The sequence below is a fragment of the Bubalus kerabau genome, chromosome 9 (genome assembly GCF_029407905.1).
Source record: "Bubalus kerabau isolate K-KA32 ecotype Philippines breed swamp buffalo chromosome 9, PCC_UOA_SB_1v2, whole genome shotgun sequence".
Classification (NCBI taxonomy): domain Eukaryota; kingdom Metazoa; phylum Chordata; class Mammalia; order Artiodactyla; family Bovidae; genus Bubalus; species Bubalus kerabau.
In genome coordinates, this window is record NC_073632.1 from 100,314,833 (window position 1) to 100,342,226 (window position 27,394).

General features: G+C 38.2%; 1 long non-coding RNA gene and 1 other non-coding gene across 2 annotated transcripts in view; both read left to right on the plus strand.

Annotated features, from left to right (window-relative positions):
- Nucleotides 1-27,394, plus strand: part of LOC129620184 (uncharacterized) — a 231,571-nt gene that overhangs the window by 154,955 nt on the left and 49,222 nt on the right. The window lies entirely within an intron of this gene.
- On the plus strand, nt 2,537-2,609 carry TRNAE-UUC (transfer RNA glutamic acid (anticodon UUC)). Its single transcript has one exon. It is a non-coding gene; the product is annotated as a tRNA-Glu (tRNA).

Consider the following 27,394-nt stretch of genomic DNA (forward strand, 5'->3'; position numbering starts at 1 on the left):
ATACCTATCCTTATCAAACTCTTCCAAAATGTTGAAGAGGGGAGAAAACTTTCAGACACATTTTACAAAATCAACATTACCCTGATACCAAAACCAGATGAGTATATTATGAAAGAAGAAATTATAGGCCAATACCACTGCAGATGGTGACTGAAGCTGTGAAATTAAAAGGTGCTTGCTCCTTGGAAGAAAAGCTATGACCAGCCTATACAGGATATTTAAAAGCAGAGACATTACTTTGCCAACAGAGGTCCATCTAGTCAAAACTGTGGTTTTTCCAGTAGTCATGTATGGATGTGAGAGTTGGACTATAAAGCTGAGTGCTGAAGAATTGATGCTTTTTTGACCTGTGGTATTAAAGAAGACTCTTGAAAGTCTCTTGGATTGCAAGGAGATCAAACCAGTCAATCCTAAAGAAAATCAGTCCTGAATATTCACTGGAAGGACTGATGCTGAAGCTGAAACTCCAATACTTTGGCCACCTGATGTGAAGAACTGACTCACTGGAAAAGACGCTGATGCTGGAAAAGATTGAAGGCGGGAGAAGAAGGGGACGACAGAGGATGAGATGGTTGGATGGCATTACTGACTCGTTGGACATGAGTTTGAGCAAGCTTCAAGAGTTGGTGATAGACAGGGAAGCCTGGCGTGTTGCAGTTCATGGAGTTGCAAAGAGTCGGACATGACTGAGTGACTAAATGGAACTAATTCTTGATATACATGCAAAAATCTTCAACAAAATATTAGCAAATCAGATCCAACAATACAGTAAGAAAATGATACACTATGAAATCCTGACATTAGTGACAACACAGATAAAAGTTATTTGGCTAAGTCAAGTAAGTAAGACAGAAAAAGACAAATACTGTGATTTCATTCATACATGGAATCTAAAAATAAATGAGCAAACAAAATAAAACAAAAACAGATACAGAGAACAGATTCGTGGTTATCACAGGGGGGCAAGCTAATGGGTGGAGGGAGTCAGCTGTGAGGTAACTAGACTGTGGTGGTGATCATTTTGTAGTGTGTACAGATATATTATCATATTTCACAACCAAAATTCATGTACTCAAAATATTGCTTAACATCCTAATACTCAAGAACTGAGGGGACTCATAGGGATCAAATAGAGCAATATTCTCATTTTATGAAGGAGAAAACAGAAACAAGGAGCTTAAGTGACTAATTTAAAGTAATATTGCAGGTTAGTAGAAAAACAGAACTAGAGTCCAAGTGCTCAAGTCCACTGGCCATTCCATTACATCACTTATTACACTCAGGTTTTTGCATTTTTCCAGTCTACAGCATAGAAAGGTGAAAGAATTAGCAAAAAGCTTCAATGAGTTCATTGCAAGAGCCTGGAGCCTAGACAATGCAGCCTGGAAATGCTATTGCTGCTGCTGCTAAGTCACTTCAGTCGTGTCTGACTCTGTGCAACCCCATAGACGTCAGCCCACCAGGCTCCGCCATCCCTGGGATTCTCCAGGCAAGGACACCGGAGTGGGTTGCCATTTCCTTTTCCAATGCATGAAAGTGAAAAGTGAAAGTGAAGTCGCTCAGTCCTGTCTGATTCTTCGATACCCCATGGACTGCAGCCTACCAGGCTCCTCTGTCCATGGAATTTTCCAGGCAAGAGTACTGGAGTGGGGTGCCATTGCCTTCTTTGGCTTAATGGCTCAGTTGTGTCCAACTCTGGACCGTGATCCAATGGACTGTGGCCTGCCAAGCTTCTCTGTCTGAGGGATTTTCCAGGGAGTGATAGTGGAGTGGGGTGTCACTTCCTGCTCCAGAGAATCTTCCCAACCCAGATATCTGGGAAGCCTGGAAGTGCTAATAGGGAAGGTGTATTTACTCTACAAAAGCCCCGAGAATGGATATTTCCAGAGACCTTCCCAGGTGCCAGGCATTTCATACACTGTGATACTTAATCCTGCAGACATATGAGGGTGGTAAAGGCATTCTTTCTGGAAAAGGAGGAGGCAACAAGACTCAGAAAACATCCTAAGATCTCCTAGTTGGTAAACGTGGCTGAGCTGCGCATGCCCAACCCCAGTCCTGTGATCTACCTGTTAGACTATGTTACCTTGGAGACCAATGCACAGATGCACTTCCTAAACCACCAATGAAAGCTTCCCCTATGTGCATGGATGCTTCTGTCTGACTGGTGTCCAGAGCTAGATGCATTTTACGATGGTCTGCCTAATTGAACCAATAAAAAAAAAATTGTTTGGAATGACCACAGCCATTAAGCTGTGTTTTGGACACATGGAAAGATGGGGTCAGTCATCTAGTGCTCCTCTGACCCACCTCACTGATAACATAACTCTTGAGAGAGCGTGAATTTCATGTCGAAGTTTAAAAGTTTAGACTTAAAGCCTAAATTTTCCTGGGAAGAGTACAACCAAATAGGATAATATCCTAAAGTGCTTTGTTACTTGTAGATAATTTAAAAGTAAGATTTATTTTTTCCATTGTGATATTTTTAGCAATACTTTTGGCCATGTAGAGAAAACAAGATAGTTGCTCAGGGACTTCCCTGATGGTCCAGTGGTTAAGACTCTGTGCTTTCACTGCAGGGGGCACAGTTTCGATCCCTGGTCAGGGAACTAAGGTTCCACAGGCCGTGTGGGGTGGCCAAACAAAAATAATTGCTCAGAATCCATGTCAGAGTGCTTTTTAAAAGATGGATCTTCGGTAAGAACAATGAATTCTTTCGAGTATGTTGAAAATCAGTATACTGGTCCATTGTCACTTTTGATGTCTGGTTCTTCTCCTTTCTACATGGCCTCAGTCATCCCAGCTGATTTCAGTGTCAACTGAAGCTGCAGTGCCACAGTGCTACAGTGTCTGCTATAACTATTCCATTTTTCCGTTTAAAGTCCCTTCCAGGAGGTAAGACCAATGGATCCAGTATCCTGACTGCACATCATTTGATTGATTGATGCTGCTGCTGCTGCTAAGTCGCTTCAGTCGTGTCTGACTCTGTGCGACTCCATAGACAGCAGCCCACCAGGCTCCCCCGTCCCTGGGATTCTCCAGGCAAGAACACTGGAGTGGCTTGCCATTTCCTTCTCCAATGCGTGAAAGTGAAAAGTGAAAAGTGAAAGTGAAATCGCTCAGTCCTGTCCGACTCTTAGCAACCCCGTGGACTGCGGCCCACCAGGCTCCTCCGTCCATGGGATTTTCCAGGCAAGAGTGCTGGAGTGGGTGCCATTGCCTTCTCCTGATTGATGCTAGTTGTGAATAAATCCATCTTTCCTTTGTACTTTATCCTTTTTATAACCCAACTCCAATTTTCCCTCCCTACCCCATCCTGTGTTAGCAGTACAAACTTTCAGATACCTTCCTGATATTTCCCCAGGTGGAGCTACCTCAGCCATAGATATTTCATCTGTAATTAACATTTACATAATTTGCAAGTGCTTTTCTTGGTATGATATTATTGTCTTAAGAAAGAGGATTTGTTGTCAAGGTGACCAAGAAGGTGCAATGTACAATATGGATTTTCTCGAAACTGCTTTGTTACACTCTGACTCTGTTTAGAAGGTTTTGTCAGATGACTGCAAAGTACCCAATGGTGGCTTGACATCTTCTGAATTTTCTGCCTCTTCACATTGCTTAGGTAAGCCCTGACCACCTATCCGTTTCCCCTAAAGTTTACTAACACAGCAGTTTTTCCAACCAACCTTGATTCTACTTCCACTAAATTCAATCTCCTCACTGGTCACACTCAGCAATCACATCTCATATATTCCAGGCTCCAAAGGGTACAAAGTAAAACCGGAGGAAGGAAAAACAGAGGAGATTAGAGGTAAGGCTCAAGGGGTAAGAAGTTTTTTGCAAAACTAAATCCACACTGTTCTTTATTATTTTTAGATCATACAGATTTTTGAGGATGGGCAAGAAGTAGAGAAATAGAGCTTTTAAAAGGTGCTGAAAGGAAAAAAGAATAGCTATTGTGATGTAGAGGCACCGGGGCTGTCTTTAAATATTTCATCATTCTCCTCCTGTTTATTCTTCCATTCATCCCTCATTTGATAAGTTATTGTGTGCTGGGTCCTGGGTGCCAAGAGGAATAAGAAATAAGCTGATTTCAAGAAAGTATAGTGCGGCAAACCAGCCGTCAGTTCATGTCATTTGATTCTGGCTCTGATTCTTAATCTGCACCCCCCTTCCTTCCAGTCCCTCACTACATGCCTTTACTATATTTTACTTGCATTTTTGCAACATTTTGCTTCCACCCCAGTGCTGCAACCAAAGTAGCTACTTTTCTAAAGCAGACAGAACAAGTCCTAACTCTGCTTATATGTCTGAAATGACCCCCCCAAGAAGCTGGTCCCCGGCTCCCCCTCCAGCTTTGCCTCTTTCTGTGTCTCAGTCTACCCCATGTCCAGCCACACCTGACCCCACCAGCACATCTGTATTATTTTGTTTGTGCTTTCTGGAATGTTCTTCTTTCTCTTTTCTGTCTGGTGTTAATCAGGTGTCTTCAGAGAAACAGAACCAGTAGAATACACACACACACACACACCAGCTATTTATTTATTTTAAGGACTTGTCTCACACAATTATGGGAGCTGGCAAGTTTTCAATTGTGCTGTAGGCTGGAAAGTCAGGAGAGGGTTGTAGTCTGGAGTCCAAAGTACACAGGGGAGCAGACTGAACACCCAGGCAGGGTTTCTTATTTTTTACACTTCAGTCTTGAGGAAAATTTATTCTATTTTGGGAAACCTCAGCCTTTGCTCTCAATACTTTCAGCTGATTGGACGAGGCCCACCCACATTGTGGAGAGTAATCTGCTTTACTCAAAGTCTACTGATTTAAATGTACATCTAAAAAAATACCTTCATAGCAGCATGTAGACTGGAGTCTGACCAAACGGCTTTGTCACAGCTTAGTGAAGTTGACACATAAAATTAACATCACATGCCTCAAACCTTCACCTCTTTGAAAGATTAGTTCAAATAAGACCTCTGATGGAAGCTTTCTTACCCTGGCATAGTTTAGCCAGGTGTAGCCTGGTGCTAAAAGGAGTTGTAGATCAGGGATCGATATTGGCACCAGGGGGCAGCAATCTGTTCATTTCCCAGCTAAGGAGGCGTGGTTCTCCAAGGAGTTTGCCTTCTGACATGAGCCTTAAACAGTGAACTGAAATTCAACAGGAAGAAAGAGATAAGAGTTTTCTAGGCAAGGGGAGCAGCCAGTTCAAAGACAGAATCACAAAATCACACAGCTGTGAGGGAGCAGCAAGCAAGTATCAGGGTAGAGACTAGAGAGCTAGGCCAGACCCAGATCACAGAGGGGCTTTCTTACTTTCCTGGGGCTGCTGTAACAAACTACCACAACTTAGAAGTTTAAACCACAAAAAGTTGTCCTACGCTGCTGGTGGCTGACACCTTCCTCTCTCCTTAGCTTGAAGCTGCGTGATTCCAACCTCAGCCTCCATCTTCACTCAGCCTTCTTCTCTCTGTGTGTCTTTGTTGTCTCCTTTTCTGTCTCCTATGAAGACAGCCCATCTTCATATTTAAAAGGCCCATCCTATCCAGGATAATCTCACCTCAGATGTGTGTGCATGCTCAGTCGCTCAGTCGTGTGTGCTCTTTTGTGACTGCATGCACTGTGCTCCCCAGGCTCCTCTGTCCATGGCGTTTTCCTGACAAGCAAACTGGAGAGGGTTGCCATTTCCTCCTCCAGGGTATCTTCCCAACCCAGGGATCGAACCCATGTCTCCTGCATAGGCAGGCGGATTCTTTACTGATGAGCCACTTGGGAAGCCCCAATCTCATCTCAGATACTTCCCTTTATTATACCAGCGAAGACCCTTATTCCAAATGAAGTCACATTCTGACATTCCAGGTGGACCTATCCTTTGGGGAGACACAATTTAATCCACTATAGCCTTGTGGGAAAAATGACAGATGTGGATCTGAGCCTGCATTCAAGGACCACAGATACAGGTTTCAGGTGGTTAACATCAGTGAGTGGGGGCCGAGGTGCCTGCTGTGACCAACCTCATCTGAGAGGAGCAGCCGCTGCTCAGCTCCTGAAGGAATGTGGACCAACACTGTCACATCACTTCAAGTTTTGAAGAAAACTCAGATTTCTAGAATTTTACCTAAAATCTCATTTTAAAATTTGGAAACAAATTGAAGTGAAAACAAAACCAAGACTGACCTCACAGTATGAGCCCAAGAAATGAGTCTGTTGCCTGGGGATGGCCCATGGATGCTTGGTTTAGAAGAGTCACTGTAATAGATGATCAGCCCCGTAGAAGTGTGAAACACAGCGTGCAGGGTACACGCCCCAGGTGGCTTCACGAGAAGACAATCTTGGTGTCAGAGTGGAGGATGGATCAGAGGGACTGAGCCTCAAAGCCAGAAGGCAAAGTAGGAGGTCATTGCCGTAGGCCAGGAGAGGCTACCGGAGAAGGCAGTGGCACCCCACTCCAGTATTCTTGCCTGGAAAATCCCATAGATGGAGGAGCCTGGTGGGCTGCAGTCCATGGGGTCGCTAGGAGTCGGACACGACTGAGCGACTTCACTTTCACTTTTCACTTTCATGCATTGGAGAAGGAAATGGCATCCCACTCCAGTATCCTTGCCTGGAGAATCCCAGGGACGGGGGAGCCTGGTGGGCTGCTGTCTATGGGGTCACACAGAGTCAGATACAACTGAAGCAACTTAGCAGCAGTAGCAGCAGCAGGAGAGGCTACATTCAGTTAACTCAAGGATTGGCAGTCTAAATGCACCACTAAGGCCCTATGAACGCTTATTGAATGATCCAGGAATTAGCTGGCACTTAAAATAACTAGGATGTATGAAATAGTAAAACCCAAGGAGACAAAAATGTTTTCCTACAGAGTTAAAATATCAAAGAACTCTTTTTTCTCTTTTTTAAGAACTAGATCTATCGACAACCATTCTGCTTTCATTTTCAAATGAAAAATATAACTGCATACACAACTAATTAAATTAATATAGCTTATTATGACAAAAATAATTTTCTTTAAACTTTGTGGACAGCACCACATTTTATATTAAGCTGCTAATACTCATAACCATATGATTTCAAAATCAGCCAAGCTTGAAAAATTATTGTCTCTGACATTCCCCATGATCAAAGCAACCCCAATTATAATATTATATTAACCAAGCTAAAAAATAGGATTACAATTTCTAACCTTTCTGAATGGTAATTAGTCATCTAACTATGTATCCACATTTATTTGATATATTTGCATAGTTAATTAATTATGATTTATTTAAAAGTATTCCATTTGTAAAACTTTGCTCTCCTTAGCCTACAAATCAAATTGTCAAGGGATAAATTTAATTTTAAAATATCTTTTAAAAATCATGTTAAGATATGTTTAAGTCATAGGAAAAGAAAGTGCTAAAAATATGTGATTTTTCTCTTTTGAAAAAATTAAACTTTTAAGAAGAGATGGGGGCTGAGTTTGAGGAAGCTAATAACTTAAATGCAAATGAGGTCTCCTTCAGAACAATTGAGTAAATGATGAACTAGAAAATATAGTGTCCCTAAACAGTGCTGGGTGTGCACCCAAAGAGAAAGCTTTCAAATCTGTAGGATCTATTAGGCTGTAGTACATCAGTGCATGAGTTAAATTACATGATCTCGAACACTCAGAGAGACGCATCCCCACTGAGTCACTCAAGGTGAATCAAGGTCAAACTACTACAGAGCATAGATTGAAAGGTTAAAAACCATTTAAAATGAGTACCACAAATTAAAATGGATGTGTACCTACATGAACTTAACCGACCAGGTGAAAAATTCAATTATTCAGTTGTTTATCAAAATATCTGGATGGAGAAAGCTTCCAGATTTGACCTGGATTTTCTGGACTGTGTGAATGTATCTGTACAAGTTTAATTTCTGGGACTTCTGATCAAGGTTGTGGCATTCACAGATGCAGAGAACTCCACTACTACTTATAATGCACAGAAATTGTCACCAATACTAAATACTAACAAAGAAATTTACGATAAAAATAGAAAACTTCAGGTAGCAAAATGAAGTGGCACAGTAAGCAAAGAAGTACTGTTGGAATACAGGTTCCAGTGTGGAAACTCGCATCAGGACCTACAGGTCAGGAAAGATGCCCCACACACACCCAAGAGATGATCCAGGCTCCCTTCCCGGAGGAAGAAGCTGTGACATCACTATTGTATCAATAAGAACTGAAAGATCTTTGCTTGTAATCCTGGAAGATCAGTTCATACCTTACTGTGGGAGGAAACAATTGCCTTGAGAGTGGAACCTGAATTTGTGCTGAAAGGCAATAAAACATGGAGCCACGAATTAATGTAAACACGGTTCATAAACAGGGAAACTTTTAGGATCTTGGCAGAGACACTGAAAAATGTTCCAGGGAAAGTAGAACTCAATTTTTGGGTTTCCCTTAAGACTGAGAGATAACCTTTCATAGGGAAATTTCTAATACAGTCAAGGTTTTGAACAAAGCAAGACAATCCATAGACATTAAATTAGATAGTTACCATCTCAATTATTAGGAATAAAGGAGCAATAGCTACATAAAGAGAAATTATTCCAGCTTATTTTTAAAAGTAATTGAACTACATCTGAGGCATTATCTGTAAAGACTAAAAGAACTAAAATATACTTTTAGCCGTAATATTACTGTAAGACTGTTGTGTCCATTGAAGGATAAAGAAAATGAATATTTATATTTGAGTCATTGAGAACCAAGGATTTCAATGTGGGAAAAAATGATACAGATATGAGCTCAATGAGGCTAAGTAGAAACTCTATAATTATGGATTTGAACTAGAAATAGTTCAAATGTAAAGTTCAGTACAAAGTCTTGATAGATTTATCTACTTCTTGTCCAGTCACCAAGTCATGTCCAACTCTTTGGGACCCCATGAGCTGCAGCATGCCAGGCTTTTCTGTCCTTCACTGTCTCCCAGAATTTGCTCAAACTCATGTCCATTGAATCAGTGATGCCACCCAATCATCTCATCCTCTGCTTCCCCCTTCTTCTCTTGCCCTCAGTCTCTCCCAGCATCAGGATCTTTTCCAATGAATCAGCTCTTCACTATGCTAGTAAAACACACACACACACATACACACACACACACACCCCAAAAAGCAAAAACAGTCATGAGGGTGGGAAGGGTCCAAATAGCAATGGGCAATGAACATCTCTTGGTTCAGGTTGTGGTTTTAAATACCATTCACTAAACAAAGAAGCCACAAATCCATGGATAAGTGCTTAAGTTCTGGAACAGGAAGTTTTTAAGAGCCCGGACTACCTTGTCATACCCAAAATCAAGGGAATTATCAAAGACTCTAAGTTACATGTCAAAGCGACTTAAAAGCCGAGTTGAGAAAGTTCCCATAGGTCAGAGATGGGACGCTTTGAAGACCAAGAAAGACAGCAGCATATCAAATATTCCTAAATGCACGGGTTCGTGAAGGTATTAAAAGGAACCACTTCCTTTGTCATCTTTTGAAGCGGTTGGGGCACCAACTCATTTGAAAACTCTTAAATAAAAGAAAAAAGTCAAATATTTTTACATTCTTATCCTTTCTGTTTGAACTGTACCTGGGGTAACCAAATAATTGATGAAGAAAATTTCTCTCTCTAGGAGGATTGGTTTCAAGCTTATGAATACAAAAGGAATAATAATATTAAAACAGTCATTTGGAAATTCAACTTGAGTGAATTTAGGCAATTTTAGGACTTCCCAAGTGGCACTAGTGGTAAAGACTCACCTGCAAATGCAGGAGACATAAGACACGGGTTCAGGAAGATCCCTTGGAGAAGGGTATGGCAACCCACTCCAGCATCCCTGCCTGGAGAATTCCATGGACAGAGGAGCCTAGTGGGCTAGAGTGTCACAAAGAGTTGGACAAAACTGAAATGACTTAGCACATAGCACAGGCAATTATTATCACTAGCTGGTAACATCAAAAAAAAGAAATTCAACCAGGCATTATGAATCTCTTCATGGTATATAACATTATAAAATATTTTTGCCAAAAAAAATAATATGATCAGGTTTCTAGGTCTAACTACCAATTTTCAGGAAATAGTGGGTATATAGAAGAGTGTTTAAAATAGTAAATAATTGCATGAATTAATAAAAGATAAGTAAAACAACATAATAAAGATAAAACTGAAGCAATGAACCCAACAACAGTTAAAAAAAAAAAGGGAATAGTAGGAATAACTAAAATTTAAAGTATCAGAGAATAGTATGAATGACTAAAATGGATAAACATATGACTTTCAAGAAAAATATACATTGGTGCAATGTACTCAAGGAGAAACAGAAGACTGAGTAGAAAAATAATTATTACAGAAATGGATTAAAAGCCAAAATCCTACCCTGTCCTTTCCCAGGGCAGTGATAAGACAAAGGCCTGAGAAGTTTTAGAAGAAAGTGTTATGGAAACTTTACAAGTGCTCTCTCTTTTATAAAAGCAATTTTATGCTAGTATAATCTTGATAATTAAACAACAAAATAAATTATAGACATATCTTATTTTGAAATGATGTAAAAATACCAAGTAAAATATTAGAAAATTGACTATCTGGGTTATAGAAAAAATTGTTAGGACCAACTATGGTTTATTTAAGGAATTCAAGAATTTTTTTTAAAAGATTAGACATCTCTAAATATTATTCACTGTACTAATAAATTCAGATTAAAGCCAATATAACTGTCTCAATGATTAGAGAAAAATTATTCTAGAAAAATTATTCTATAAAAGTCCTTTATGATGAAAGCTCTTATTAAGCTACAAACATGAAATAGAGCTCTTAAGCTAAAGGAGGGCATCTAAAAAAAGTTATAATGATCCTCACACTTACATAACTTAAAAGAATTTCCATTAATGTGCTTTATAAAACAAGGATGGTCATTATAGTCATCCAACCTTCTTCTCATAGAACTAACCAACAAGATAATAAAAGAAATAGAGACATCCCTGGAGGTCCAGTGGTTAAAACTCCAGGCTTCCACAGCAGGGACATGGCTTCGATACCTGGTCAGGGAACATGCCATTCAGTACTGCCACCTAAAATAATAATAATAATAAATAAATAGATAAATAAATTCTTATTAAAAAAGGTAATAAAGAAATCAATTACAATTTACAGGATTATAAAGAAGAAGGCAGACTGCAGATGATGATCTACATATGTGATCCAAGAGAACCAAATGACAGAATATTACAGCTATTAATATAAAAGATTTTAGGAATGTTAGTATATAAAAATTAACACAGAGAACTCATAGATTTTCTATTTCTAAAATATAATCAATTTTAAAATCCTATTCACGGTGGCAATGAAATTTGTGAGGTAGCCAGTAACAAATTTAGCAAAAGATATGTTTGATTGTTATGGAGAAATTTTACTCTGTTGCAGAACATTGAAATAGATTTAAAGTAATAAATATATCGTTTTCATGAAAGAGAAGACTCACAATAATGAAGATACCATTTCCCTACCAAATAAAATTTGAAATTCAATGCAGTTAGAATTAAAATCCTATCACTAAGTTTTTAGAGTTTGTGAAGGAGATTCAAAGCTTAAAATGGAAGAAAAAAAAATGAAAATGAAGTGAAGTGAAATGAAGTGAAAGTCACTGAGTTGTGTCTGACTCTTTGCAACTATAGCTTCCATGGAATTTGAAAACTATCTAAGATAATTCTAAAAACAAAATTAAACAATGGAAGTAGGCACAAACAAAGGAAAGATAACTATTCTATATGGTACCAAGATAATATAAAGCTTAATTTAAAATATTGTATAATATAAAGCAATATAAAATGATATGCTTTTTGAATAAGAAAAAAATTGCTGAATAGTACAGAATATAATGTCTAGTTGCAGATTTGTCTTATGTGGGAACTTATGTGAAAGGTGATACTACAACTCAGTGGGCAGAAAATAGACTGTTGATATGTGATAAGGCGATAAATGGCTCTCAGTATGGAAAAAATAGACGTGACTCCCTTTCTCACCATATTACATACAAATGAATTCTGTGTGGATTAAATGCCTAAAAGAGAAAACCAAAAATTTGAAACTAGTAGAAGAAAATACAGGTGATAGTTTTATCAACTGAGAATAAAGAAAAGGATGTCTTAACCAAGGAGATTTATACATTTGACCACATCACAATTAAAGCTCTAATTTATGCAGTAATAAACACAAACCTGTAGTTAAAGGTATGTTAAAACTGAAGAAAAATTAACATAATATTATATATAATTTATTATTTTATTATTTATATTTATCATTATACATCATATATTAATGATATATAATATACATATTATATATAATAGTGGCTTCCCTGGTGGCTCAGATGGTAAAGCATCTGCCTGCAATGCAGGAGACCTGGGTTCAATCCCTGAGTCGGGAAGATCCCCTGGAGAAGGAAATGGCAACCCACTCCAGTACTCTTGCCTGGAAAATCCAACGGACAGACGAACCTGGTAGGTTACAGTCCATGGGGTCTCAAAGAGATGGACATGACTGAGCAACTTCACTTTCTTTAATGATATATAATTAATATCTTTAATATAAGGAAGATAGGAGGAAACTCTAGAAATCCATGGGAAAGAGACAGAAAACTCTCTAGAAAACTAAACACATGAAATTGGACAGCTATGAGAAGAGGAAATTAAATTGGTTAAAACACCAATAAAGGAAATCTAGCTTTATTAATAATTGGAGAAATACAAACTGAAGAAACAAAGTACCCTTTCTGGCTCATTTGATTTGCAAAAATTAAAATGCCAGAGTCTACTGAGTTGGCATTAAGGAAAAGAACTCCTCCAAACTGATAATTGTGAAAACCAACCTGGAAAGCCATTGAGTAGTACATAGTCATCTGGAATATTTTCACACAACTCTGCTAGGTACCTGCCTTAAAGAAACTCTCAGACATGTATCTAAGAAGATATGTACAAGAAGTTTGTTGCAGCTTTTTTTTTTTTTAAGGATTAAAATATAAACTATCTCATGTCTACAACTAGGAGAATGTATGCTGCTGCTGCTAAGTCGCATCAGTCGTGTCTGACTCTGTGCGACCCCATAGATGGCAGCCCACCAGGCTCCTCCGTCCCTGGGATTCTCCAGGCAAGAATACTGGAGTGGGTTTTCCGTTTCCTTCTCCAATGCATGCATGCATGCTAAGATGCTTCAGTCATGTCCGACTCTATGTGACCCTATGGACAGCAGCCCACCAGGCTCCTCTGTCGACAGGATTCTCCAGGCAAGAATACTGGAGTGGGTTGCCATTTCCTCCTCCAAGAGAACATATAAAAGGCACTTAATTCTGAACTATGTTCGCTATTATAATTCTGGGTATTATCTTTATGATTCTTAATCACATTCATCTCTTGCTCTGAGTTTTGTCATTGATTTGGGGTACAAAATTTTGTGACCTCCCTCCCCATCCTCAGTGATTTTCTGTGATTGCATTTCTATATGTTTTTATGATCCTTGACTAGGAAAAAACATGGACCAGATATTTAAAATAACAAAGCTTGGTTTTGGAGGATGGCCCTCAATAACAAATGAAGACTCAGGAGAAAGAAGAAATTTATGAGGTGAATGGAAGAGGATGTGACTGAAGAAGGCTTTGGGATGGTGAGTGATTGGAGTTCATGGGATCTGGAGAATATGAAGGGGGCTGTGAACCAGTTTAAAAACCAGAGGCTGTATCCTTCCAGTACTAAGTTCTAGGTCAAATTTTCTGGCCGAAATTAAAAAAATGATTGAGCAAATATTTTATTAAAAAATGTTATCTTTATTAAAAATATTTTTATAAGCATACACAGCCTTTTTAATACAGTCTTGTTGACTTTGGGGCATGGATGCTATGAGACTATCTTCTTCTTTTATGATTATATGTTAATTACATATTCTGATTACATTACACAGCAATTACATATTCCCTTGCTTCAGCCTTTCCAAAGGCAGTGGTTTAGACGATCTTGAAGTAGTCTTTCATAAATTATCACTTAATAAAAGAAAAGAAGCATAGCCAATTATAATTAAGTGTTCAAGAGCTAACATTTTTTTTTTTCTTTGTGAAAATAAGTTCTGGGAAATTTGTGCAGCCTCGTGTTCTGAGAGACTGAAAAACCTGATAGCAACTGAAAAACGACATTGTTAAACAAATGAGGTGCAAAATTTGATTTACCTAATATTGTTACAGTCTGGTGGGGAAAATCCACAATATTCTTCATCCTGTCACTTACAAATTAAAAAAGTATCCGTTGTTTACTTAGTCCTAAAGTGCTGTGGCTGTTAGCACAATTGAAGCTGGGGTTGGCCCAAGCGATTCCATGTTGGGGCACATGTGAGTACTGCACGCCTGAACACGCATGCTAACATACTTATGTCTGCTTCTTGAGGACAGGTGTGATTTCTGTGTGTGTGCCATGACATGAATATTAGTTACAATGAGTTACAGTTTAAGGTGCCTGGTGATACTCTTCTGCTCACCTCTCTTGAATACAAACTTTCACTTATGTGCAAATTTAGGACTCTCTATCATGCAGATCATTTAGGAGAAAATTTTAAACTTTTGGTAATTGCTCTACTAAATCATTATTTAGGTTTATGTCACTGCATCCATTCAGTTTTGGGTCACTTAGGAAGGTAGAATAGAAGTGCCATTCAGGTTCAGGTTTAGTTTAAGCAAAATTAATTATCTGTCTAGTGGTTTATCTGGATTGTGTTGGACCTGTTAATTAAATTTCAGCAGTGTAGAGTTAGCCAAGTAAATGATGGAGGGATAATTTTGGAAACTGACAATATGGTATTCCTGAATATTCTAGTAGAACCCTCAGTAGAGTTAGTGTTGTTAGTCTTAAGTTTTCACTTCTGGTTTTTAGCTTTTGTCTGTATAGTCACAGAAATGAATTATTTGATTATTCTGTGATGCCAGCCACAGTGCTTTTGTGCGGGCTTCCCGGGTGACTCAGAGGGTAAAGCGACTGCCTGCAATGTGGGAGGCCCAGGTTCAATCCCTAGGTCGGGAAGATCCCCTGGAGAAGGAAATGGCAACCCACTCCAGTATCCTTGCCTGGAAAATCCACGGACAGAGAAGCCTGGTAGGCTACAGTCCATGGGGTCGCAAAGAGTTGGACACGACTGAGCGACTTCACTTGGTTACTTGGTTGAGCAGGTTAGGCATACAGGGAACCAGATTCAACAGACTGAGTTCCTGTGAATCCTGGCTTTGCTCTCACCAGCTGGCTAACATTGGGTAAAATTCCAACCTTCCTGAGCCTCAGTTTCCACAGCCACACAATGGGATGATCATCACACTCATAAGGTGATTCCAAGGATACATTAAGATAGTATACATCAATTCCTGGGCACGGTGCAGCGTAAATGCATAAAACGTAATAGTTAGTGTTACTCAAAGTCCCTGCCATGTAACAGGATTTTCTGCTCACGTCTTTCATGAGATAGACAGGAGGCTTGTAATTGGTTTCTTGCTTGTTGCCCACTTAAACCTAGCCACAAATTCGAATCACTTTTGAAGCTTTAAAACAATATCAGTGTCATATTTATTTCAAAATCATTTGGATAAGAATTTTGGCACTTGGCCTGGGTGTCATTTTTTCTTAAATTCTCTTGAAGTGATTCTAAATAGGAGCCAGGGTTGAAAGCCACTGACCAATGAAGTCTTTCTGAAAAAAAAAAAAAAAAAATTCAACTTCTGGCTGAGTGGAGATGCAGGAGTGGGAATAGAGGGATTTATCGCTTTCATTTTTATCAAGAAGCACCTAGAAATATAGCCCATAACCCTGCTTCCATTTTCTCACTTCCCATTTTCTTTTGTAGCTGTTGTGGTTAGGTTTCTCCCCTCGCCAGGGCACACATTACTGTTGGCTTTCTCGTCGCAGGGTCTGCTTACTTATGTGGTTGACAACGTCTTCCTTCCTTGCGTCCTCCTCCTTGTCTTTAATATCAGTCTTGTCTGTTTCCATTCAATTTCTCCTGATTGGTCTTTCCAATTTCCTTCATGGACTCTTCTTCCTTTGTCTATCCCATCAATACCAGGTGCTGATAATCCCAAAGGTTTTATTCTTGGCCCTTTTCCCTCCTCAAGCTTCATGTTCTCCATCAGCAATCTCAACCATGCCCATGGTTTCACCATAATGGTGATGAACTCCAAACCATTTCTGACCCAGAACTTTGTCTTGAGCTCTAGATGTTGAATTACCAAGTCTGTTGTTGTTTTTGTGACACATGTAGAATAGTTCCTAGCACATAGGATGGACTTACTTATTTTTAAAATTAAATTAATCTACCAATGAATGGCCTATAATGTTAGTACCAGACTAAGTGATTTGGATTTCATCCTGGATGCAATGAGAAATCACTGGAAACTTTTAAAGCAGCAAACTTAAATGATGACATATGGTTTTTTTGGAAAGATTCACTCTAGCCATATTTCAAGAGGTGGAAAACAGAGGAGACAGACCATAAAAAAGATAAGAAGATGGCAAAACTGATATTCATTGAGTTGATACAATGTGCCAGGTAAACAGTACTGAGCTATATACTTTACATGTATTATCTTATTCGATGCATGTACTAGCCTTGAAACAGGTTTTATGGTCCTGTTCACTTCTCTAATAGGAAAACTGGGGATTAGAGAGGGATTTAATACTTTTCATGGCAGCATTAAGTGAGTTACGATGGAGCATGAATCCAAGAAAAATATTGCATAGCTGGGAACTATGGAGATGGAGGTGAAACTTTTGGAGATGGAGGTGAAAGGGAGAACATATATTCAAATGGGAACAGAATTTGGTGCCATTAACTAAGGGCTGATATGGGAGGGGAGGATGGTGGTCCATCCGTATGTTGCCATCTTGAGCATATCCATTGGTCTCAGTAGACTTATGGACCCAAAGCTTCCATCCCATTAAATTATCTGCTCCTAGGCAGATCTCATCATTTCATATAAATTTGCATTTGACATTTTTGGATTTACTATCCCCAGCTTTCACTTTGATGTGATCAATTCTTTCCTCTATTTATTCAAGTAATATACATCATGCCCACACTTCAAGATTGGTATCTCAAGTTTTGCCTCTTCCATGTCACTTAAAAATTAATTTTAGCCCAAACAAAATCTCCATTTCTTAGAGTATATTACCTGCATCCAAAAATTTAGGCAGTGATCAGGGGTGGTAGAACCAAATGTTTAAGTGTATGAATTTAGGAGTGAGAAAGACCATTGAATTAAATTAATTGCTGATGACTTTGGCAAATTATTTAACTGTTTTGGGCTGAGATTTCTTAGCTATAAAATGAGTATTTCAATGGCATGAATATAAAGTACTGTGTGTGTATAAATTACAGTGAACATTAAATAAAGTAATGCATGTATAATGCTTGGCCCCTTGACTGACACATAGTAAGCACTTACTAAATACTGGCTAATATTGCCTTTATCATTAAATGCTTATATTTATCTCTATGTTCTCCCAGTGTTCTGTTTTACACTTGCATGCTCTGGCTTCCCAGGAACAATGTAATTATCTCAAGGGCAGGAAAGTGTTCAACACATCTGGCAAATTACTAAATACTCAATAAATGCTGAATGAATGTATGATTGCACAACTTCTTTTGCTTTTCTTTCAGTGTTTAGCATAATATCAGACCATACTAAATACTTAATAAACACTATTTGAGTATTTTAAAATTACTATTCAAAAACAATGAACAGTATGATCTTAATTAAATATAAATCCAAGTACACTGTAACCAGAGGAATTTTCTTTAAGTTTCATAGCAGCAGAACATTACAATGATGTCCTTTCTTGGTATCACTTGTATCTGTGTGAATATCTTCATCGAGAATTTCACATTTTCTTCATATATGTGTCATTGAGGGGATTACAAGGGTGGAGCCTGTTAGTTTATGAAGAAGATACAGCAGAATTCATTCCTGTCTCCTCTCTTCCTTCCTTCTTTCTTCCTTCCCTCCTGCTCTCCCTCCCTTCCACCACTCTTGTCATCTCTCCCTTTTTTCTTCCTTTCTTCATTCCTCAAATGGATATCACATGCCTACTGTTTTCAAGGTACGTGCCAGCATTGGAAATCCAAAGAGGAATATGAAGATTCAAAGAGGAAGAAGACTCAGTCATCATCTCAAGGAGCTTATAATTAGGCAGAGGGGGAGATAGACAGTAAATAGATAATACAGACCAATAAGAAGAAAACAGGGTTATGGGGCAAACCTGAGGATCGCAAACTTAAGGTTCATTACACGGTTTTCTGTCATCTTAGATGTATCCAAGACACAGTTGAGCATACTAAGTGAATGTGAAAACACATAACTGTGACCCTCAGTCTAGAAGACATAGTGCAAAATTAGGCTGGAGCATCTTTTCTGATATTATATATTTGATTTCATAGATACATAGAACACAATTACTTGAAACACATGTCCACAAAAGTCCATAAAATCAAGTGATCTTTCAATATATAACAAAGGTAAAAGGTTACTATCATCACTCTATGAATCACCTCATTATCAATATTTTAGATTTTTGAAGTAAAATAATGCCATCAGGCAAGTAAGCCATTCTTTGGTTTTTAATACCAATGTTTCATAGGTAGGACTCCAGAGTATTTCCAGATATCATTCTTCACTTCATAACTACATTGATATAAATAGTTCTCTTCACAGGAGGGGTGACTGTGGGTGGTGACATTTGTCACTCTGACATTAACTTAAAGCATAGCACAAATGGATAAATATAGAGGTAGCAAGACAAAAATTACAAAATCTATAACAACATTTCATTTGTACGTTACAGTTCATGGTCCACCATATTTACTTCATATTTGATGTTTTAATTTGTGACATTAAGCAAATGTCCCCATAAATTCATAAATATGTTTCATAATGTTATTGCTAGGGAATACTCACAATGTATCGGACTTGTTACAAATGAACAGCTACATATGTCTTGTGTTGTCATCCATGTGACAAGCTACAAACTTGGTATCACTACAGTAGCCATTTATGGGAAATAGAATAATTATGCCTCTGTTGTAAATTACAAGAAGATTTCTGTTGGAACCATAGGCTATTAATAAGAGTTGCGCTCATTACAGATTTATCAGGTTTGCATTTCTGCTGTGAGTTGGCATTTATGTATTTGTAAATTCATTTGCATAAGAAATTGAGAGCAATTGATGAGTCTAATGGAAGAAGAGCTTTCAAATCTTGTGAAGTTGTTTGTCTTGTGAAGATAGACTGGTCCTAAATCTTGCCCAAGTCAGGTTCTTAATGAGTTTCCCTTGGACTCCTTCTGTGCAAAGGCTCTGGAACAAGATTGCCAGGATCTGAACCTTGACCTATCTTTGGATAGCAATAAGATTTTTTTTTTAATATATATGTAAAAATATATGTGAGCAGAGAAGTGTTTATTGCAGTGCCAAGCAAGGATAACAGGGGGCTCTTGCTCAAACTCCCTGAATTCCCCAGCAATATGATCTTGATCAAGTTCTCTTTGACCTTCTCTTTCTTCAGCTGCATACTGGAATAATAAATACTATCCACCTTGTAGCTTTGTGCTAAAAATTAAATGGGGAAAAAAAAATGGCCCTTTACAAGGGCTTGGCACACGATAGGTGCTCCATAAATTTTAACTACTGGCACACCATGGGTGCTCAATTAATTTTAAATACACATACATTTTAATTTTAAAAATTGCAATATAATTGATAGATGACATGAGATTAGTTTTAGGTATAAAACCTAATGGTTTATTGTATGTATTTATTGTGGAATGCTTTCCACAATAATTTTAGTAAACATTCATCATCAGACAAGAGTTTGAATTTTTTTCTCATGATAAGAACTTTTCAGACTCACTCCCTTAGCGAGTTTCAAATATACAATGCAATATTTGTAGCTATTATCACCGTGCTATACCCGGCACCCTCAGGGCATCACATAGCTGGGAGTTTGTACCTTTGACCACCTTCACTCATTTTGCCCGATCCTGACCCTTCCTCTGGCAATCACTAATCTGTTCTCTGTGTCTAGGAATTCTATTTTTTTTAAAGTTCCACATGTAAGTGAGATTATACAAGGATTTGTCTTTGTCTGCCTGACCTATTTCGCATAGCATAATGTTTCAAGATCCACTCCTCATGCTGTCACAAATGGCAGAGTTTTCTTCTTTTTATGGCTGAATATATATGTATACATACTACATTTTCTTTGTCCCTTTATCTGTCAGTGGACACTGAGGTTGTTTCCATGTCTTGGCTATTATAAATTAGGTTGCAATTAACACAGAAGGGCAGATACCTCTTTGAGACAATGATCCTTTTTCCTTTAGATAAATACCCAGAAGTTGAATTGTTGGGCCGCATGGTAGTTCTGTTTTCAGTTTTTGGAGGAATCTTCATACTATTTTTCATAGTGATGCACCAATTTACATTTCCACTAACAGTGCAACATTATAATCTTTAACAGTGATATAAATACAACGATTAGATTTGACCTCTTGATGCTCATTCTGGTAGTCTTAATCACATCCTTAGGTTTAAAGTGAAAATTTATTTGTCTAATAGAGTAATTTGATGGTATAGAGGTGAACGCTCTGATTAGTTTTATAAAAATGTCTCAAGAGATGGCAAGTAATTTCATACACACACAACAGCTTTGATTTTCTGTGATTGTGTAGACATGAGATGGTCTGGTGGAAAGCATATTGTTGTAGAAGACAGTTCTGCATCTTTATGCAATCTCTTCTTTCAAACAGCTTTGTGATCATCCACTTACCCACTCAGATATGTCCAGGATAAAATAAGGGTGCTAGACTAGTTTATCTTTCATGGTTCCTTTCGTCTCTGACGTCTTGTGAGCTAAGAAATGTGTTAGAAAATCCAGGTAGATTTGCAGTTGCAGAAAGCCCATATTTGTGGAAGTTTTGTTTTCTACGGTGGTGTAATGGTATATTTGCACTAACTGGTTTTTGTCCATACATTTGCAGCATTACTTATTTCAGGGGAGTTAAGAAAATCCTTCATACCAGAAATAGTCACAATTAGAGTTTACTTAAAACAATTAAATAACAGTTCTGTGTTTTGCCATTGTGTTTATATTTAGGATAAAATAGCTACATAATCTATATAATAATTTGAAACTAATGATGGTTGAATCACCTAATACTCCTTGATATCAATGCAAATTAATTTGAAATTTAACTCCATTTGTTGGAGCCCTAGCATCTCCAGGCACTTGTATTAAATCTCCTCCAGGAAATAATTTAAAAACATTTTGACATCAAATCCTTCTTGACATCTCAAAGTACAAGAATTTTTCATATTGGATCATAAATCTACTCCATAGGAATTTGATCTCCTTAGATTCTAGCTTTTGCTGTGTGTTTCTAAAAACAATTATACTAATAAACAATGTCTAAGCAGGGGACGAACTGAGGTAGCAAGTACATTAGACGTCAAAACAAGATTTTTTTTCTTGTCAAAGAGGGAGACACCTCTCTGGCATTCACCATTATGAAACACAAGATTAATGCAGTTCTCAATAAGAAGGCTAAGTGCATAAACTAAAAGAGCACAGCCATTATCCATCTCAATGGATATGCCTCCCACTTATGAATCCCAAGAATACATAAAAAATACATGATGTTATTAGGTGGTGGAAGCTGGCAATACATTGTCCATAACTTATTTATGTAAGGCTGTCCTGAGAAGAAGCGTTTAACTCTGCTGGCTGGGCAAATAGGAGCTGGGACTTGAGCCGCTGTTTACTGAGAGTCAGAGGGGAGCCGACAAACTCTCCTTGAAAACAGATGAAACGCGAGGCGTCTTAACACTTCTTTCCTTATCTTCTGGACCAGTTCTCAGTTTTCTTTTAAGCTTCTACTGATCTCACAAAACAAGGGTCCTCTTACTTTGTCTAAATATTGCTCAGTTACTTATCTCATTAGTGGATTTATTACACTAATAAATGCCACTTAAATTAGGCTGCAGCCAATCATGGGGTTATTTCAAGGGAGGACCACCATCCTGGTTAATGTAGTTTGTGGCCTGGTTTGTGTTTCCTTGGGACTAGGATGGCTTGGATTTCTCCAGTCAGGGGTCTCTAGAGAGGGAATCTCTTAGCAATAGGTTGTACAGTCATGTAGGGAGGTCCACTGGCCTCAGAATGAAATTTAATAGAAACAAATTTCAGCCATAGGAAGGGAACTCTTGAATCTGGATGTTCAGAGATCCTGGGCCCCTAACAGACAGAAAGCCATGGCCACTTGTGGGACGTGAATTCATTCGATCATTGCGACAATTCAGGGTGACAGCCTCTGTTGTCTGTGTCTACATTCTGAAGACTGTCTCCATGACGACCTCTCAAGTTTGTCTAGAGGAAACCACTTTCACCATTTTTTTCCCCCAAAGAGAAAATGTATTCCTTTCAAAATAAAGATTTTAATCAAATAGTGAATTGAATTTTTATTTAAGTAATCAAAACAATGAGTGAGTGAGGCCAAAATCGTGTTTATAAAAATTGCTGTGTTTCTCTGGAGAACCAGACTCAGAGCTGACTCTCAGTGTTCATCCCTCTTTCGGTGGAGACTCAAAGACTTCCCCATCAGGACTTAAGAGGCTCTCATTGAACTTGAACCATGCAAATGCTCTCCCAATATATTTGGTAGAGATAGGGAAGTTAGATCATCTTTTTGCCTGGGATACTACACAATTGATTTCTCAAAGGTCACCAATGAACTCCTTCAAGTGAACTGAATTTAAAATTTAGTTTAACCTTAAAGCACATTGCAGTTCAATGGTCTAAATCAGAGATTGACAATTAAAATTCTGAACCCTGCTTCTCTGGTATATTGGTGACAGGAGTGACTTCATGGAGGCCCAGTGTTAGCAATGGGCTGAAAACTCTTGCTCTTGATCATGTGTTCTTTCCTTGTACATGATGTAGGTTATATTTATATACATGTAAATAAGCCTGGAGAATTTTAAGGTTATTGGATTTCATAACTTAGTGTAACGTATTCTAATCAGCTAATTAGAATACGGTTTCCCTGCTGAGTTTGGTTGCACTAGGGTAGGCAATATTAACCAAGAGTACGCAGATGAAGCATCTATTTATGAATCCATGGGTGCAGACCCCATCCAGAGAAATTCTAATTTAGACTTAGGACACTGGAAAGTATCTATATATTTTATTTTAATTTATTTTATTGAAGTATAGTTGAACTGCAATGTTGTTATTAATTTTTGTTGTACAGCAAAGTGATTCAGCTACATTAATACATATATGTATATCCACATTCTTTTTTATATTTTTTTCTATTCTGGTTTATAACAGGATATTGGCTCTAGTTCCCTGTGCTATACAGTAGGATCTTGTTCTTTCTTCATCCTATGTATAATAGCATCTGTGAATCCCAAACTCCCAAATTATCTCCCTCTGCCCGGCAACCACAAGTCTGTCCTCTGCCTGTGAGGCTCTTTCTGGTTAGTTCATTTGTGTTGTGATTTAGATTCCACATATAAGTGATATCATATGGTATCTGTCTTTCTCTTTCTGATTTACTTCACTTAGTATCATAATATCTAGGTTCATCCATATTGCTGTCATTTCATTCTTTTTTAGTTGCATTTAAATGCATTTAATTGCATTTCATTCTTCATTCATGGCATTATTTCATTCCTTTTTTAATAGCTAAGTAGTATGGAACGTATATTTTTGACCACATTCCCTGGTGATTAAAAAAGCAAACAATAGAACCACACACATAGAGGTACATATGTATATAAACTTATGCATACACTTAAATAGGTATCTTTCACCTAACAATATACTGTGGAAGTCATACAGTATCAATACACATTGTCAGTTTATTCTTTTTGATGGTTGCTCTAACTCATTAACTTGAAGTACATTATAAGTGCTAGTTTCTTTACTTCTTTGTGCCTCAATTTCTTTTTTATAATCAGTAAAGTGAGAGTAAATAGCACCTGCCCTACAATGTTGTGAGGATTAAATGTGTTAATATACATAAAAGCCTTAGAAGTATATCTGGAAGCTAAGAGGCATGATAAAGGAGTTTGATATTATCATCACTATTATTTTTAACCACAATCTGACAATATTCTTAAGACATATTTAAATATCTAAAGAGAGTTTGTTTTGTCTTCCCATAATGGCAATTGTGTAAGTATCAGATAACTTTTCCCAAACTTTTGTATGAGGTTCCATTTCGAATTTAATATTAAATGGACTAAGGGATGAATTAGGTGGACAATGGGAGGATTACACGTCCCCTAGGAGGCAGGAGAACTTGATTCTTATTTCAATCTGCTGCTGGAAGTGTGCGACTTTGGACAAGTCAGAGAGAAATCCTGGGACTGAAGTTCTTCACGGAGAAAATGAAGGTGTTGGAAGAAGTGATCTCTAAGGTTTCAACAGCATAAACTGTGACTTGATGTCATGGAAACAAAGAGAGGGCGGGCATGTGCAGTGTAAGTTTTCCCCAGACTGTAAGCCCTGAAGGAAGGTAGCTCACGCCTTATCCAGAGTGAAAGTCACAATGCCTATAGTGCGACACTTTGCTCAGAGTAGATGTTCAAAACATTCTGTTGAAAAAACTGTTTAATAAAGGATAATCAAAATGCAAAATGAATATCAGATACAAAGTGAGTCTTCATATCCATTTCTTCTTTCTTAAAAAATTTTTTTTGGAACTTCTCAGGTGGCGTTGGTGGTAAAGAATCTGCCTGCCAATGCAGGAGACATGAGAGATGAGGGTTTGACCCCTCGGTCGGGATGATTCCCCTGGAGGCAGGCATGGCAGCCCACTCCAGTATTCTTGCTTGGAGAATCGCAAGGATGAGATGCCTGGTGGACTACACTCCATAGGTCTCAGAGAGTCAGACATGACTGAAGAGACTGAGCATGCAGTGCTCACATGCATATGAAAACGGAATCACTTTGCTGCACATCTTAAACATTGTAAATCAACTAAACTTCAATTTTAAAAAAGAATTCATACCTACTTATTTTTTTTAACTGATTATCTGAGTCCCTCTGTAGGAGTCTCTCTAGAAATTTGACTGAAATGCCTATCTTATCTTTCTTTTCTTTTTTTAAAATTTATTTATTTTAATTAGAGGCTAATAACTTTACAATATTGTATTGGTTTTGCCATACATCAACATGAGTCTGCCACAGGTGTACACATGTTCCCCATCCTGAACCCCCCTCTCACCTCCCTCCCCATACCATCCCTCTGGGTCATCCCAGTGCACCAGCCCCAAGCATCCTGTATCCTGCATCAAACCTGGACTGGCGATTCGTTTCTTATATGATATTATATATGTTTCAATGCCATTCTTCCAAATCATCGCCCCCTCCCTCTCCCACAGAGTCCAAAAGACTGTTCCATACATCTGTGTCTCTTTTGCTGTCTCGCATACAGGGTTATCATTACCATCTTTCTAAATTCCATATATATGCATTAGTATACTGTATTCAGAGAAGGCAATGGCATCCCACTCCAGTACTCTTGCCTGGAAAATCCCATGGACGGAGGAGCCTGGTAGGCTGCAGTCCATGGGGTCGCTAAGAGTGGGACACGACTGAGCGACTTCACTTTCACTTTTCACTTTCATGCATTGGAGAAGGAAATGGCAACCCACTCCAGTATTCTTGCCTGGAAAATCCCAGGGAAGGGGGAGCCTGTTGGGCTGCTGTCTATGGGGTCGCACAGAGTCGGACACGACTGAAGCGACTTAGCAGAAGCAGCAGCAGTATACTGTATTGGTGTTTTTTTTTCTGGCTTACTTCACTCTGTATAATAGGCTCCAGTTTCAACCACCTCATTAAAACTGATTCAAATGTATTCTTTTTAATGGCTGAGTAATATTCCATTGTGTATATGTACCACAGCTTTCTTATCTATTCATCTGCTGATGGACATCTAGGTTGCTTCCATGTCCTGGCTATTATAAACAGTGCTGCAATGAACATTGGGGTACACGTGTCTCTTTCAATTCTGGTTTCCTTGGTGTGTATGCCCAGCAGTGGGATTGCTGGGTCATATGGCAGTTCTATTTCCAGTTTTTTAAGGAATCTCCACACTGTTCTCCATAGTGGCTATACTAGTTTGCATTCCCACCAACAGTCTAAGAGGGTTCCCTTTTCTCCACACCCTCTCCAGCATTTATTCCTTGTAGACTTTTGGATCGCAGCCATTCTGACTGGCGTGAAATGGTACCTCATTGTGGTTTTGATTTGCATTTCTCTGATAATGAGTGATGTTGAGCATCTTTTCATGTGTTTGTTAGCCATCTGTATGTCTTCTTTGGAGAAATGTCTATTTAGTTCTTTGGCCCATTTTTTGATCAGGTCGTTTATTTTTCTGGAATTGAGCTGCAGGAGTTGCTTGTATATTTTTGAGATTAGTTGTTTGTCAGTTGCTTCATTTGCTATTATTTTCTCCCATTCTGAAGACTGTCTTTTCACCTTGCTTATAGTTTCTTTTGTTATGCAGAAGCTTTTAATTTTAATTAGATCCCATTTGTTTATTTTTGTTTTTATTTCCAATATTCTGGGAGGTGGGTCATAGAGGATCCTGCTGTGATGTATGTCGGATAGTGTTTTGCCTATGTTCTCCTCTAAGAGTTTTATAGTTTCTGGTCTTATGTTGAGATCTTTAATCCATTTTGAGTTTATTTTTGTGTATGGTGTTAGAAAGTGTTCTAGTTTCATTCTTTTACAAGTGGTTGACCAGTTTTCCCAGCACCACTTGTTAAAGAGATTGTCTTTTCTCCATTGTATGCTTCCTTTGTCAAAGATAAGGTGTCCATAGGTGCGTGAGTTTATCTCTGGGCTTTCTATTTTGTTCCATTGATCTACATTTCTGTCTTTGTGCCAGTACCATACTGTCTTGATGACTGTGGCTTTGTAGTACAGCCTGAAGTCAGGCAGGTTGATTCCTCCAGTTCCATTCTTCTTTCTCAAGATTGCTTTGGCTATTTGAGGTTTTTTGTATTTCCATACAGATTGTGAAATTATTTGTTCTAGCTCTGTGAAAAATACCGTTGGTAGCTTGATAGGGATTGCATTGAATCTATAGATTGCTTTGGGTAGTATACTCATTTTCACTATATTGATTCTTCCAATCCATGAACATGGTATACTTCTCCATCTATTAGTGTCCTCTTTGATTTCTTTCACCAGTGTTTTATAGTTTTCTATATATAGGTCTTTAGGTAGATATATTCCTAAGTATTTTATTCTTTTCATTGCAATGGTGAATGGGATTGTTTCCTTAATTTCTATTTCTATTTTCTCAT